The sequence below is a fragment of the Trichechus manatus genome, unplaced genomic scaffold (assembly GCF_000243295.1).
Source record: "Trichechus manatus latirostris isolate Lorelei unplaced genomic scaffold, TriManLat1.0 scaffold00097, whole genome shotgun sequence".
Taxonomy (NCBI): Eukaryota; Metazoa; Chordata; class Mammalia; order Sirenia; family Trichechidae; genus Trichechus; species Trichechus manatus.
In genome coordinates, this window is record NW_004444033.1 from 9,395,008 (window position 1) to 9,409,211 (window position 14,204).

Below are 14,204 nucleotides of genomic sequence, written 5' to 3' on the forward strand. Positions count from 1 at the left end.
TTATCTTCCGAGTAATCCTAGACATGGAGCTTCATTTCATTGTTTGTCGAATGGAGATGCTAATACCGTCTACCTCTCTGGGTCCTTAGGAGAAGCAAATGAGATAACGCACGATTCAACTATTAGAATATTCGAACTGCAACTTTTGGAGGGACAGCAGAGAAGTAACTTTCAGGTCTCTTCCTGATTGCTTTGGTACAGTGGTCTGCTCTTCATGCAGAACTTGCCCCTTATTCTGATTTGACAGCTACTAATTATTCATCTGTATTTTCATTTATTTATTCAACTTATTGAGCATTTATCAAGTGCCAAGCTTTTAATGGAGCCCTGGTGGCGTAGTGGTTAAGCCTTCGGCTGCTAACCAAAAGGTCAGCAGTTTGAATCCACCATCCGCTCCTTGGAAACCCTGTGGGGCAGTTCTACTCCGTCCTATAGGGTCGCTATGAGTTGGAATCCCCTCGACGGCAGCGGGTTTGGTTTCGAAGCTCTTAAGGAATACCATCTCTGCAAATAGATGATAAGCCTGTGAGACTTCCTCTACTGTCTATCGTTAGACACTTTTTTGAAATATTTTGGCTGTTGCTTGGTCATTCATTCCATCCATGTGTACTGAGTGACTGCTCTATGCCAGACATCTGCAAAGTGCTGAGGAATGAATGGACTTGCAGTCTGGTCAGAAAACAAATCTAAACAGATAAATACCTTAATGTATGTCATTCCAAACTGTGATTGTACCATGAAGCTAAATAACAGAGAGCTTTAAAAAGGAAGCCGCCAACCATCTGTCAGTCTGTTGTACTGTGTGGTCTGTTGTACTGCGTGGCTTGCCTGTTGCTGTGAGGCTGGAAGCCATGCCACCAGTATTTTAATAGCAACGGGGTCACCTATGGTAGACAGGTTACAGTGGCGCTTCCAGAGTAAGAAAGACTAGAAAGGAAGGCCTGGTGATCTACTTGCGAAAATTAACCCATGAAGACCTAACGGATCACAACAAAACATTGCCTGATATTGTGCTGGAAGATGAGCCTCCTAGGTGAGAAGGCACCATGCAGTAGCTGCAACAACAGACTCAAACATACCAGTGATCATGGAGATGGCGCAGCGCTGGGCAACATTTCGTTCTGTTGTAAATAAGGATGCCATGAGGCAGAGCTGATACAAGGGCCGTTAACGACAGTAAAAGGGAAGAACATGGGAATTAAATCTTAAAAACCTGTATGTCTAATTCAACAATTTTCAATTTCCTATAACCTTGGCATTAAATGGATAGGATACTTGAGGCCTTTAATAGCTGTCTTGTGCTTGTGCTATAAGACAAAATCAGCCTTTTGGGGATATTGCAATTACCATTCCAACTTTGGCTTTGTGGGTTTAGGGACGGCTAAAAGCTATCCACGTAAGAACGGTGCCAGTGTTACTTGGTGGAGATGGGGGAATAATTTTAGTCTTAGAGAACAGCACCCCACCCGCCCAGGCTTTGTGGTCTGAAAGAGTTGGGCCAATTCAGGAAATCTGAAGAAAGGCCAGTGTGACTAGATCAAGGAAGAGCAGCAGGAGCGTAAGCTGAAGAGGTAGGCAGGGGCCAGATCGTGCACGACCTTGTAGGCCATGGGAAAGAATTGGAGTTATATTCTAAATGCTATAGTAAGTTATTGAAACATTTTAAGCAGGGCAGTGGCATGATCTGAGTGATTTTTTTTTTTTTTTTTTTTTAAGTCATTGATTGCAGGCCAGATTGGAACAGGGAGACCAGTTAAGACGCTTCTGGACTGGTCCAGATGAGACGATGGTGACTTGCATTGGGTGGTGGCAATAATGATGAAGATAGATGGACCATTTCAAGCAAATACTCTGAAGGGAGCATGACCTGGATTTACTAATTTATCATGTGGGCAGTGGTGGGGTAGAAGGAGTTGTCCAGAGTGACTCCCAGGTTCACGACTTCATCAACCAGGTGTATGTTGGTTCCATTTGCTAAGATGGGAAAAAGACTAGGGCAATATGGACTCTGTTTAATTACATTGTTTCCTAAAAGAAAGGGGAGCAGTGTTGAGTTTTTTGTGAGATATAGAGAGGAAATAAATGTGTAAAGTTTAATCCTTGTCCTCAGAGTGCTTGCAACCCAGGCATTAAACCCACGGTTGACTCTTCTTTACTAGGTCTTCTCTAACCACTGAAAGCTCTGATCTGATGTTATGGGTTCCTCACTGCTAGGACTTATTCTCTCTCCCACCGCCTGTGTGTGTACATATAACATCTTTGATTATAATGGTTTAATTTGCTGCACGTTTGATTTTTCTCGTTTATCAAGGCTCAACTAGATGAATCTCAAAAATCAGTTTTTTAAAGGCAAGATTTTTTTTTTTTTTTAGTGCTTTTATAATCTTGGCAGCAAATGGATGATCCTAGAGATCTTTACTATTTCTTTCGCTATTATTTGCTTGCAAGATTTATCAATACTTTGGTGGCATTGCTGTTACTGTTCCAACTCTGCCATTTGGTTGTTTGGAAACAAGAACAATTTACAAAAAGAAAATGTGAACAATTTGATGCCCCTGAGATACTTTGGTGGAAACCCTGGTGGTGCAGAGGTTAAGAGCTATGGCTGCTAACCAAAGGTCAGTGGTTCGAACCCACCAGGCGCTCCTTGGAATCCCTATGGGGCAGTTCTACTCTGTCCTATAGGATCACTATGAGTCAGAATCGATTTGATGGCAACGGGTTTGGTTTTTTTTTTTTTTTGAGAAACTGGTAGAACATTAAGTGCTCTACATTACTTAGCAATTCAAAATAAAATGATAGATTTTAGCCATAAAGACTTATGTACAAGAATGTACATCGCAGCATTATTTGTAAATGTCCAAGCTTGAAATATTCTAAAGGTCCAGTTATAGGGGAATAATTACATGAACTATGAAGCTACAAATCCGTCAAAAGACTGTTGTTGTCGGTAGGTGCCATTGAGTGAATTCTGACTCATAGCAACACTATGTACAACAGAATGAAACACTGCCCAGTCCTGCTCCATCCTCATAATTGTTGTTATGCATGAGCCCATTGTGACAGCCAGGGTGTCAATCCATCTGGTGGAGGGTCTTCTTCTTTTTCTCTGACCCTTTACTTTATCAAGCATGATGTCCTTCTCCAAGGACTGATCCCTCCTGATAACATGTCCAAAGTATGTGAGACAAAGTCTTGCCATCCCTGCTCCTAAGGAGCACTCTGGCTGTATTTCTTCCAAGACAGATTTGTTCGTTCTTTTGTCAGTCCATGGTATATTCAATATTCTTCACCAACACCATAATTCAGATGCATCAATTCTTCTTTGGTCTTCCTTTGCCCAGCTTTTGCATGCGTATGAGGTGATTGAAAACAGTATGGCTTGGGTCAGGTGTATCTTAGTCTTCAAGGTGACATCTTTGCTTTTTAACACTTTAAAGAAGTCTTTTGCAGCAGAATTGCCTGTTGAATTGTGTCGTTTGATTTCTGGACTGCTGCTTTCATGGGTGTTGACTGTGGATCCAAGTAAAATGAAATGTTAAAAAACTAGTGTAGGAAAACATGTATGATGATAAGTGAGAAAGTTAAATACCAACACTCATCTGTCAGTTTGTCGTACTGTGGTGGCTATTTCAAATACCAGCAAGCTTACCCATGGTGGACAGGTTTCAGACTAAGACAGACTGGGAAGAATGACCTGCTGATCTACTTCTGAAAAAATTGGCCAGTGAAAACCTTATGAATAAGAGGAGAATATTGTCTGATATAGCACCAGAAGATGAGCCTCTCAGGTTGGAAGGCACTCAAAATACAACAGGGGAAGAGCTGCCTCCTCAAAGTAGAGTGGACCTTAATGACGTAGATGGAGTAAAGCTTTCAGGACCTTCATTTGCTGATGTGGCATGATTCAAAATGAGAAGAAATAGCTGCAAACATCCATTAATAATTGCAATGTAGAATGTATGAAGTATAAATCTAGATAAATTAAGAAGTTGTCAAAAATGAAATAGAATGCTTGAAGGTCAATATCCTAGACATTAGTGAGCTGAAATGAACTGCTGTTGGCAATTTTGAATCAGACAACCATATGGTTTACTATGCTGAGAATGACAAATTCGAGAGGAAAGATGTTGCATTCATAGTCAAAAAAGAGCATTTCAAGATGTGTCTTGAAGTATAGCACTGTCAGTGATAAGATAATACCCATACGCCTACAAGGAAAATCAGTTAATACAACTATTAATCAAATTTACTCATGAACCACTAATACCAAAGATGAAGCGACTGAAGATTTTTACCAACTTCTGCAGTCTGAAATTGATCAAACATGAAATCAAAATGCATTGATAATTACTGGTGATTGGAATGCAAAAGTTGGAAGCAAAGAAGAAGGATCAGTAGTTGGAAAACGCGGCCTTGGTAATAGAAACTGTACCAGAGATCGCATGATAGAATTTTGCAAGACCAACAACCTATTCATTGGAAATACCTCTTTTCAACAACATAAAAGGCAACTATACATGTGAACCTGACTGGATGGAATATACGGGAATCAAATCGGCTTCTTCTGTGGAAAAAGATGATGGAGAAGCTCAAAATCATCAGTCAGAACAAGGCCAGGGGCCAACTGAGGAACACACATCAATTGCTCATATGCAAGTTCAAACTGAAGCTGAAGAAAACTAAAACAAGTCCATGGGAGCCAAAGCACGACCTTGAATGTATCCCACCTAAATTTAAAGACTATCTCAAGAATAGATTTGACTCATTGAACACTAATCACCGAAGACCAGACGAGTTGTGGGATGACATCATAGAAGAAGAAAGCAAAAGGTCATAAAAAGACAGAAAAGAAAAGAAAAAAAAAAAGACCAAAATGGATGTCAGAAAAGACTCTGAAACTTATTCTTGAACATAGAGAAGCTAAAGCAAAAGGAAGAACTGATCACATAAAAAAGCTGAACAGAAGATTTCAAAGGGCGGCTCTAGAAGACAGAGCAAAGTATTATAATAAAATGTGCAAAGCTCTAGATTTAGAAAACCAAAAAGGAAGAACACACTAGGCATTTCTCAAGCTGAAAGAACTAAATAAAAAATTCGAGCCTTGAGTTGCAATACTGTAGGATTCTATGGGCAAAAAATTGAATGACTCAGGAGGCATCAAAAGAAGGTGGAAGGATTACACAGAGTTACTGTACCAAAAAGAATAGGTCAACACTCAGTCATTTCAGGAGGTAGTACATGATCAGAAACCCATGGTACTGAAGGAAAAAGTCCAAGCTGCATTGACGGCGTTGGTGAAAAACAAGGCTCCAGGAACTGACGGAATATGGATTGAGGTGTTTCAACAAACAGATACAATGCTGGAAGTGCTCACTCATCTATGCCAAGAAATTTGGAAGACAGCTACCTGGCTAACTGACTGGAAGAGATCCATATTTGTGCCCATGCCGAAGAAAGAAGATCCAACAGAATGAGGAAATTATTGAACAATATCATTAATAAATATCACACGCAAGTAAAATTATGCTGGAGATAATTCAAAAGTGATAGCAGCAGTACATAGACAGGAACTGCCAGAAATTCAAGCTAGATTCAGAAGAGTACATGCAACAACGGACATCATTGCTGATGTCAGATGGATCCTGGCTGACAACAGAGAATACCGAAAAGATATGTACCTGTGTTTTGTTAACTGTGTGGATCATAACAAATTATGGATAACATTGAGAAGAATGGGAATTCCAGAACTCCTAATTGTGCTCATGATGAACCTGTAGATGGACCAAAAGGCAGTCGTTCAAACAGAACAAGGGGATACTGTGCCGTTTAAAGTCAGGAAAGGTGTGCGGCAGGGCTGTATCCTGTCACTGTACTTATTTAATCTGTATGCTGAGCAAATAGAGGAGCTGGACTATATGAAGAAGAATGGGGCATCAGGATTGGAGGAAGACTCATTAACAACCTGTGCTATGCAGATGACACAAACTTGCTTGCTGAAAGCAAAGAGGACTTGAGGCACTTACTGATGAAGATCAAAGACTACAGCCTTCAGTATGGATTACACCTCAACATAAAGAAAAGAAAAATCCTCACACCTGGACCGATAAACAGCATCATGATAAATGGAGAAAAGATTGAAGTTGTCAAGGATTTCATTTTACTTGGATCCACAATCGAGGCCCATGGAAACAGAAGTCAGGAAATCAAAGGACACATTGCATTGGGCAAATCTGCTGCAAAAGACCTCTTTAAAGTGTTAAAAAGCACAGATGTCACCTTGAAGACTAAGGTGCGCCTGACCCAAGTCATGGTATTTTCAATCGTCTCATATGCATGTGAAAGCTGGACAATGAGTAAGGAAGATCAAAGAAGAATTGATGCCATTGAATTATGGCATTGGGGAAGAATATTGTATATGCCATGGACTGCAACAAGAACGAACAAATGTCTTGGAAGACGTATAGCCAGAAAGCTCCTTTGAAGCGAGGATGGTGAGACTTCGTCTCACTTACTTTGGACATGTTATCAGGACGGACCAGTCCCTGGAGAAGGACATCATGCTTGGCAAAGTAATAGGTCAGCAAAAAAGAGGAAGCCCCTCAACGAGATGGATTGCAACAATGGGCTCAAAAACAGCAACAATTGTGAGGATGGCACAGGACCAGACAGTGTTTCGTTCTGTTGTACACAGGGTCCCTGTGAGTTGGAACTGACTCCATGGCACCTAACAACAACAACATGGCCCTCAGACACCCTTCTTACCTAGAACTGAAGCCATTCCCCAAGACCACCTTCTAGCCAAACAATAGACAAGCCCATAAAATAAACAATAACACCCGAGAAGATGCCCCAAAGCAAAGATGAGATGGCAGAAAGGGGTAGAAAAACTGGACAAATGGAAACAGAGAACCCAGGTTGGAAATTGGTGGAGTGCTGACATTTTGTGGGGAATGAAACCAAGGCCATGAAAAACTTTGTGTACAAATTATGGAATGAGAATCTAACTTGCTCTGTAAACTTTCACCTAATGTACACACACACAAAAGAAATATTGAGATAAATCCCAAAAGAAACAGCTGAAAATAAATAAAACAACAAGAACAAGTGGAAAAATTGAATCTCTAGTGTGCCAAAATTGCTTTTGAAAGAGATTCAGGATTCATAGGTGCTTGTGACTAGAAGGAAATACACCAAAACTTTAGAGTAATCTCAGAATGGGAGGGATTGAAAGAGAGTTTTAAATAGTTTTCCACATATATTTCAGTATTTTCTAAATCTCATCTAATATGGAGATGCATATTTATATACTAACTTCTGTATGTAGCACTCAGAGTCCCTGGGTGGTGCACACAATTAAGCGCTTGGCTACTAGCCCAAAAGTTGGTGGTTTGAACTCCCCCAGAGGCACCTCAGAAGATCCTCCTGGGGGTCTGCTTCTGAAAGGTCACAGCCTTGAAAACCCTATGCTGTAGCTGCACTCTGCACACATGGGGCCGCCATGAGTTGGAATCCTCTCAGCGGCAACTAACGACAACAATCATATAGAACTCAGAAGAAGATGCGACTTAACAGATATGAGGATCTGGGACCTTTTGCAGCAGAGTCAAATAGAAATGGAAGTGGCCTTGAACACTGACAGCATTTCCTTCCGTCAGTAAACAATTGTCCAGCGCTGTGTGAGGAGCTGTGACTGCTCACTCAGCGAAGTTACGATCACCTTCCTGCATGCCTGGATTTTTCTCCTTTGGGATCAAACAGCCTAAAAACATAAGGAGCATTTTGATTTTCCTCTCTGACTTTTTTTTGTGTTTTTTTTTCTTTTGAGCCACATCAGGAAATGCAAGGGCACAGATAGAGAGTAGGAAGGAAAAACACTCCCCAAACAGTGAGTGTCTGTGCAGCTTCAATACCATTTATATTCTAACTAAATTTAATATTTTCCTCTTTTTGCCTGTCTTGCATTTCTAGTATACTTCACATAATGTGTTTGTAGCGCTACGTGAGGTTCAGAGAACTTCTGAGATGCCATTTGGATGTAGGCTTATTTGTTTCCAGTTTTTCATAGTCCGTTTGTTTTTCATTCTTTCACACTAATTTGTCACAATCACATTTTCCATATTCCAAACATGTAAGAATCACGGTCTTATACAAGACAGTGTTCAGAGTGTATTCTAGAACTTTTCCATTCAGGGTCCTTCTAAAGCAGCAGGACACGTTTCACAGTCATGCATATCAGCCCTGTTCAGCCTGTAATTGTGCTGGCTTAATGCCAGAATTGGAGCCCTGGTGGCGCAGTGGTTAAGCGCTTGGTTGCTAACCAAAAGGTTGGCAGTTCAAATCCACCAGCCACTCCTTGGAAACCTTATTGGGCAGTTCTACTCTGTCCTATAGGGTCGCTATGAGTCAGAATCGACTTGACAACAATGGGTTTGTTTTTGTTTTTTGTTAATGCCAGAATTACCACTTACAAAGAGAAACAGAAAACTGCCCAGTTATCTGGTGGCAATAACCAAAAGCTTTAACTGAATTATTTTAATTGAATTATTAAATCCTTTTCATTTAATTTGATCGTAAATGTTGAACCTGATGAAACTCCTATTGGCAATTTTTGTTAGCATATAAATAGGGTGTGTCACTCTGTGTTTTTTTTTTTTAATGCTATCCTTTGGAGATAAACTAATTGTGGGATGCTCCATTTGACGTATTGTATTGTGAAATGGATTTTACTGACCTTTCTGTATACTACACTCCATCCTCTGTTATTTAACAACGCATATTTTTTTAAAGATAGCAGCCTGAGTTAAGTTTGGGGCTGTAACCTGTTGAAGCTGGGTTATTGTCCACAGTACCATCAACCCGCCAGTGGAACTGCCAATGAAAACATCAGCACCAGGCTTCAGTGATTTTCCAATGGCCCACCTTGTATCAGCTTTCCGTATGATCCTGAGAAGAGGGATCATTACATTTTTCATCAAGACTCAGAAATGAAAAGGTGAGCATGTGGGAATCTCAGTCATCTACTGAACATATATTTACTGAGAAACTGATATGTGCTCAGAACTATGCTCAGAACCAGGGATATAGACGTGGATAAGACATAAATAGTTTAATGTTTAACTTCCCACCAGAGTGTTAGCTCTGTGAGGGTAGGGATCTTGTCTCTCTCCATATCTGCTGTATCTATAGCAACTTGCATTTAATCACTGAGACTAGAATCCCAAACTGGGCCTGATTTTTTGGCTCCTGAGCTAGGAATATTAGAAGAGCAAATCTCCATGTTTTTCCCTCCGCCACGCACATGAGGAACAGTATTCACAGGGAAGACCCACTCATGGGAGGGTTTTCTCTCCAACTCAAGAAAGAGTCCTAGAATGTAATTAAGAGGCATATTTAGAACTGTCACCCTTCCTACTATTTTAAAAATTAAATCATGTGAAGCCTCAAATTTCTGATGACACCCCTCGCCAGTAATGACACTGGTTGAGGCTCCCCTTGGGAAGCTGCCTGGTGGCCATGACACCTTTGTGGAAGATCTGTTTTGATGTTCCAGGGCCTTAAGGAGAGGGCAGTCATTTGAAGTATTCATCGCTTGTTACACTCTCCCCACAATATTGTTGTTGTTCTTGTTAGGTGCCATTGAGTAGGTTCCAACTCATAGCGACCCTATGTACAACAGAACAAAACACGGCCTGGTCCTGCGCCATCCTCACAATCGTTGTTATGCTTGAGCCCATTGTTGCAGCCACTGTGTCAGTCCATCTTGTTGACAGTCTTCCTCTTTTTTGCTGACCCTATACTTTACCAAGCATGATGTCCTTCTCCAGGGACTGGTCTGTCCTGACAACATGTTGAAAGTATGTGAGATGTAGTCTTCGCATCCTCGCTTTTAAGGAGCATTCTGGCTGTACTTCTCCCAAGACAGATTTGTTAGTTCATTTGGCAGTCCATGGCAATGTGATTACTGCAAAGACAGGCCAAACTGCAAAGGCCACAAAAGATCACTCGTTGGGATAGTGATCTGGAAAATGTAGCCCATGATGACAACTGGGAATCACGGAGTGGATTGATCTGATTACTGAAAACAAATGCAATGATCGATTTGTCCCTGTATAAAAACGTGGTAGCCAGTACCAATTGCTGTCAAGTTGACTAGCTCATGGTGACCCCGTGTGAGTCAGAGTAGAACTGTGCTCCATAGGGTTAAAAGAGAAAAAAATACCAGCTCCTGCTAAATGAACTTGGTTGTTGAGTAACCAGATAGAGGCAGAGTGGTGTTCTCCAAAGAGAATAGATTTAGGGACCCAGCTCTACCCACTTACTAGCTGAGAGGCCTCGAGTAAGCCTGTTAACTTCTTTAGGCCTCTCTAGGTCCCACTGATGACATGTTGCTGATAATACTTGTCTTACTGACCTCCAGGATTGCTGTGAAAATCATGTGAGGAAAGGCAAGTGAAAGTTCTGTTTTAAATAAAGAATATCACCTGTGAGTAATGAGCTTCTGTAAAAGGTCATCTATAGGAGACCAAATGGTCAAAAATTACTCTAAAGCAAAGATAAGAAGGTGGGGAGGGGCAGGGAAACTAGAGTCCTGGAAACGGTTCAACCGGAACAGAATGAATGAGAACAATAACGCATGGTGGAAAATGTAACCAGTATCACTGAGTATGCGTGTAGATATTGTTCAATGGGAACCTAATTTGCTGTCTGAACTTTCACCTTAAATACAATACAATATTCTTCTAAAAAAAAGGAAGGTCTGTTTGCTGTAAAAATGCTTGTAGCTCAGAGAAAGATTAGTCCAAAGGACTAGTGGACCACAACTACCACAGCCTCCACCAGACTGAGTCCAGCACAACTAGATGGTGCCTGGCTACCACCACCGACTGCTCTGACAGGGATCACAGTAGAGGGTCCCGGACAGAGCTGGAGAAAAATGTAGAACAAAATTCGAACAAAATTCAAAAACAGACCAGACGTACTGGCCTGACAGAGACTGGAGAAACCCCAAGAGTGTGGCCCCTGGACGCCCTTTTAACTCAGTACTGAAGTCACTCCTGAGGTTCACCCTGCAGCCAAAGATTAGACAGGCCCATAATACAAGCAATAACACACGAGTTCAACCATGTATATGAGACTAAATGGGCACATCAGCCCAAAAGCAAAGACAAGAAGGCAGGAAGGGGCAGGAAAATTGGATGAACGGAAATGGGGAACCTGAGGTCATGAAGGGAAGAGTATTGGAGCATCACGGGGTTGGCAACCAATGTCACAAAACAACATGTGCATTAACTGTTTAATGAGAAACTAATTTGCTCTGTAAACTTTCACCTAAAGCACAATTAAAAAAAAAAAAAAATACTGGTAGCTCTACCCTTAACCCATCTGTGACACCAGGACACTCAGAAATCAGTCCACAAGTGGCTGAGGGCACTGATGACAGTAGTGCCATTGCCCTGTGACGAAGCCACTTCATCCCACCAAGCATTCCAGACATGTCAGTGCAGGCCCAGGGTCTGTGGGAAAAAGTCAAAAGGAGACTGGTCAGAGGAATGTGCTGGCCATTCCCAGGGCCCTGTGCACAACACGGTCCCCTGTGCATTGTCATTCCTGGGTCTACTGGTGTCCGCTGCTGCACGCCAATAACAGGCGAGTGTCTGAGCGATGATAGGACGGACGAGTGTGATGCTAGCGCGGTTTTCTGGAGCCAAGCCCCTGTTCTGTCTGTGGGCTCGAAGCCCTCGCTGCTTGCTCTCCCCCAGCACATGCGAATGGGCGAGGCAGAGGCGGTCTGTCTTTACGATGCTGCGGAGTGACGTTTACCAGTGCCTATTTTCAGGGCTGGCTTTTTCTTTTGTTCAATGGATGGGGCGAGGCCATTCGGGGTCTCTGCTCACTCACAGCTGCTGAGCTCAAGGCTCTGGCTCGGGTCTCAGCACACAGCTCCACGGTGGAGAGGAAAAGTAGGCCGTGCTGGCTGGTGGAAGTTAGAGGAAACAGATCAGCTAACGAAAAACAGTTGCCATCGAGCTGACTCTGATTTGTAGTGACCTTGTGGGCATCAGAGTAAACTGTGCTCACAGGGTTTTCTGTGGCTGATTTTTTGGAAGTTGATCACCAGGCCTTTCTTTCGAGGCACCTCAGGATGGACTCAAACCTCCAACCTTTCAGTCAGCAGCCCAGCACGTTTGCACCACCCAGAGAGAGATGGAAAAGAGGAACAGAATCATTCTGCTTTGGGTATTATTTTGCTTTGTTTTTGCTTACCTGAAGCAAAGGGGCATAAAAGAAATACAATATACAGTCCTGTCCTTAGGTACTTACCTTTCAATTAACAGTCAAAACTAACCCTAGAAAACGATTTAAAAGCACTTCAAATGAACAAGTACATATTCTATAATAGGAACTTGAAATATTATTCACTAATCAACAGTGTGTTCTAAATTTTTGCTGAATTGACTGAATTGAATAAGTTATCCAATTGCTCTGACGACATGTCGTCTCAACCAGAAAGTATTATATGAGGACACTGCTTCTTTGTGAATATTCAAGATTCCTGAGGACCCACTTCATTAATGAAATAGTCAGTAAATAGAGAGAGTAATGAAATTAAAAATGTTCAATGTAGTTCAACCAGCACTTATTAACCTTATTTTTATAACAGTGGCAGTGCTAAGTTCTACAGACAAAGCAGGAATAGCGCGGTCCTTACCCTTGTGTAGCTGTCAGTCCCATTTCCTCAGTTTTGCATTTTCCGTTGTGACGGTTCTAATATTTGTAGTTGCTTCTTTCCCTATTAGTCCTATTTACTTAAGAGACCATTCTCACGGGCATAGGCAGAAGAGAGCCAGGAAGACGACATCCACCAGAAAATTTAACATACATAAAAATTAAGGGGACTATTTCTTATAACTAATTGGTGCACTCGCATTTAGCAAGGTGCCTTGCAAATAATGCAGCAAACATCGGAGCTTGTTGATAATAATAACGATGATGATGGTGGTTGCTGTCGGTAGGTGCCCACTCATAGTGACCCTATAGGACAGAGTAGGGTTTCTAGGGTGTGGCTGGTGAATTTGAACTGCTGACCTTTCCATTAGCAGCTGAGCGCTTAACCACTACACCACCAGGGCTCCCATTGATGGTGGTGGTGGTGATAATGATGGCAATAGAAAAACTGCGACTGCCCCTCCACCATCTTTGGACTCTTAATGTCTGCATTAGGTCCTTCCTGATGTGTGGTAATTATACTAAATTGCAGCTGCAGGCACACCAGGATTCTGTAAAGAAAATGATGACCCTTTTCTCAGGAGTTGATGTTTTGTAAGTTCATAGCCATGGGAGGCCTACCAGACAATGACATCGGCTACGTTTCCAGAAGTCCTGAAATCTTACAACGCTACGAATGACTTTTTCTTTCCGATTTGCTTCAGACAAATAGAGAACTTTTCATAAACTTACCAAGAAACATCTGATCCTCATCCTGCCGTAGATACATTCTAATTGCTTCTCTGATCAGAAATGATCTCGCCTGTAAAGACCTACCCTCATTCTTTTCTTAACAACTGAAAGATCTTGGCCAACGAAAATAGCATCATGGATTATTCTTAATTTAATAACTGTCCAAGAAAAAAGTAGGAGGAAAGTCAGCAGATAGGCACTGTTTCAAACATCAGATCCCTCCCTTTGTACTATTATGTGATGTTGCTTGGAAACCCTGGTGGCATAGTGGTTAAGATTTCACATGCTAACCGAAAGATCTGCAGTTCGAATCCACCAGGCACTCCTTGGAAACTCTGCGGGGCAGTTCTCCTGTGTCTTATAGGGTCACTATGAGTCAGAATTGACTCGACGGCAATGGACTTGGTTTTTTTTTTTGGTGATGTCGCTCTGTGCCAGTAAGGAAAATATTTTGTTCTTCGCACCTGCACAAAATCGGCTCCTTTAAGAATGCATATCTAAGCTACATCCTTTGTACCCATGAGATTTTAAGAAGAATTCAGCAAAATTTCCCCGGCTACCTTTGCTAGTCTTGGCCACCTAATGGTACAGAAATTGCAAAGGCTGAGCTATTCTGTTCTCCAGATGCAGAGTAACAAGAAAGCATACTTACGATCATCTTTTTTTTTTGGGGGGGGGGGTACACTTTATCGTTAGTAATACGTACTACATACAATGTTAAAATGTATCTGTAAGTTTATATG

General features: G+C 41.7%; 1 protein-coding gene across 1 annotated transcript in view; it reads left to right on the forward strand.

The window, feature by feature from the left end:
• The first annotated feature begins 8,887 nt into the window (after positions 1 to 8,887).
• CALD1 (caldesmon 1) overlaps positions 8,888 to 14,204 on the forward strand; it is a 163,490-nt gene continuing 158,173 nt past the window's right edge. Inside the window, exon 1 of the mRNA XM_023737132.1 lies at positions 8,888 to 8,995. The gene's annotated coding sequence lies outside the window, so the exon portion shown is untranslated. The remainder of the gene's footprint in view (positions 8,996 to 14,204) is intronic.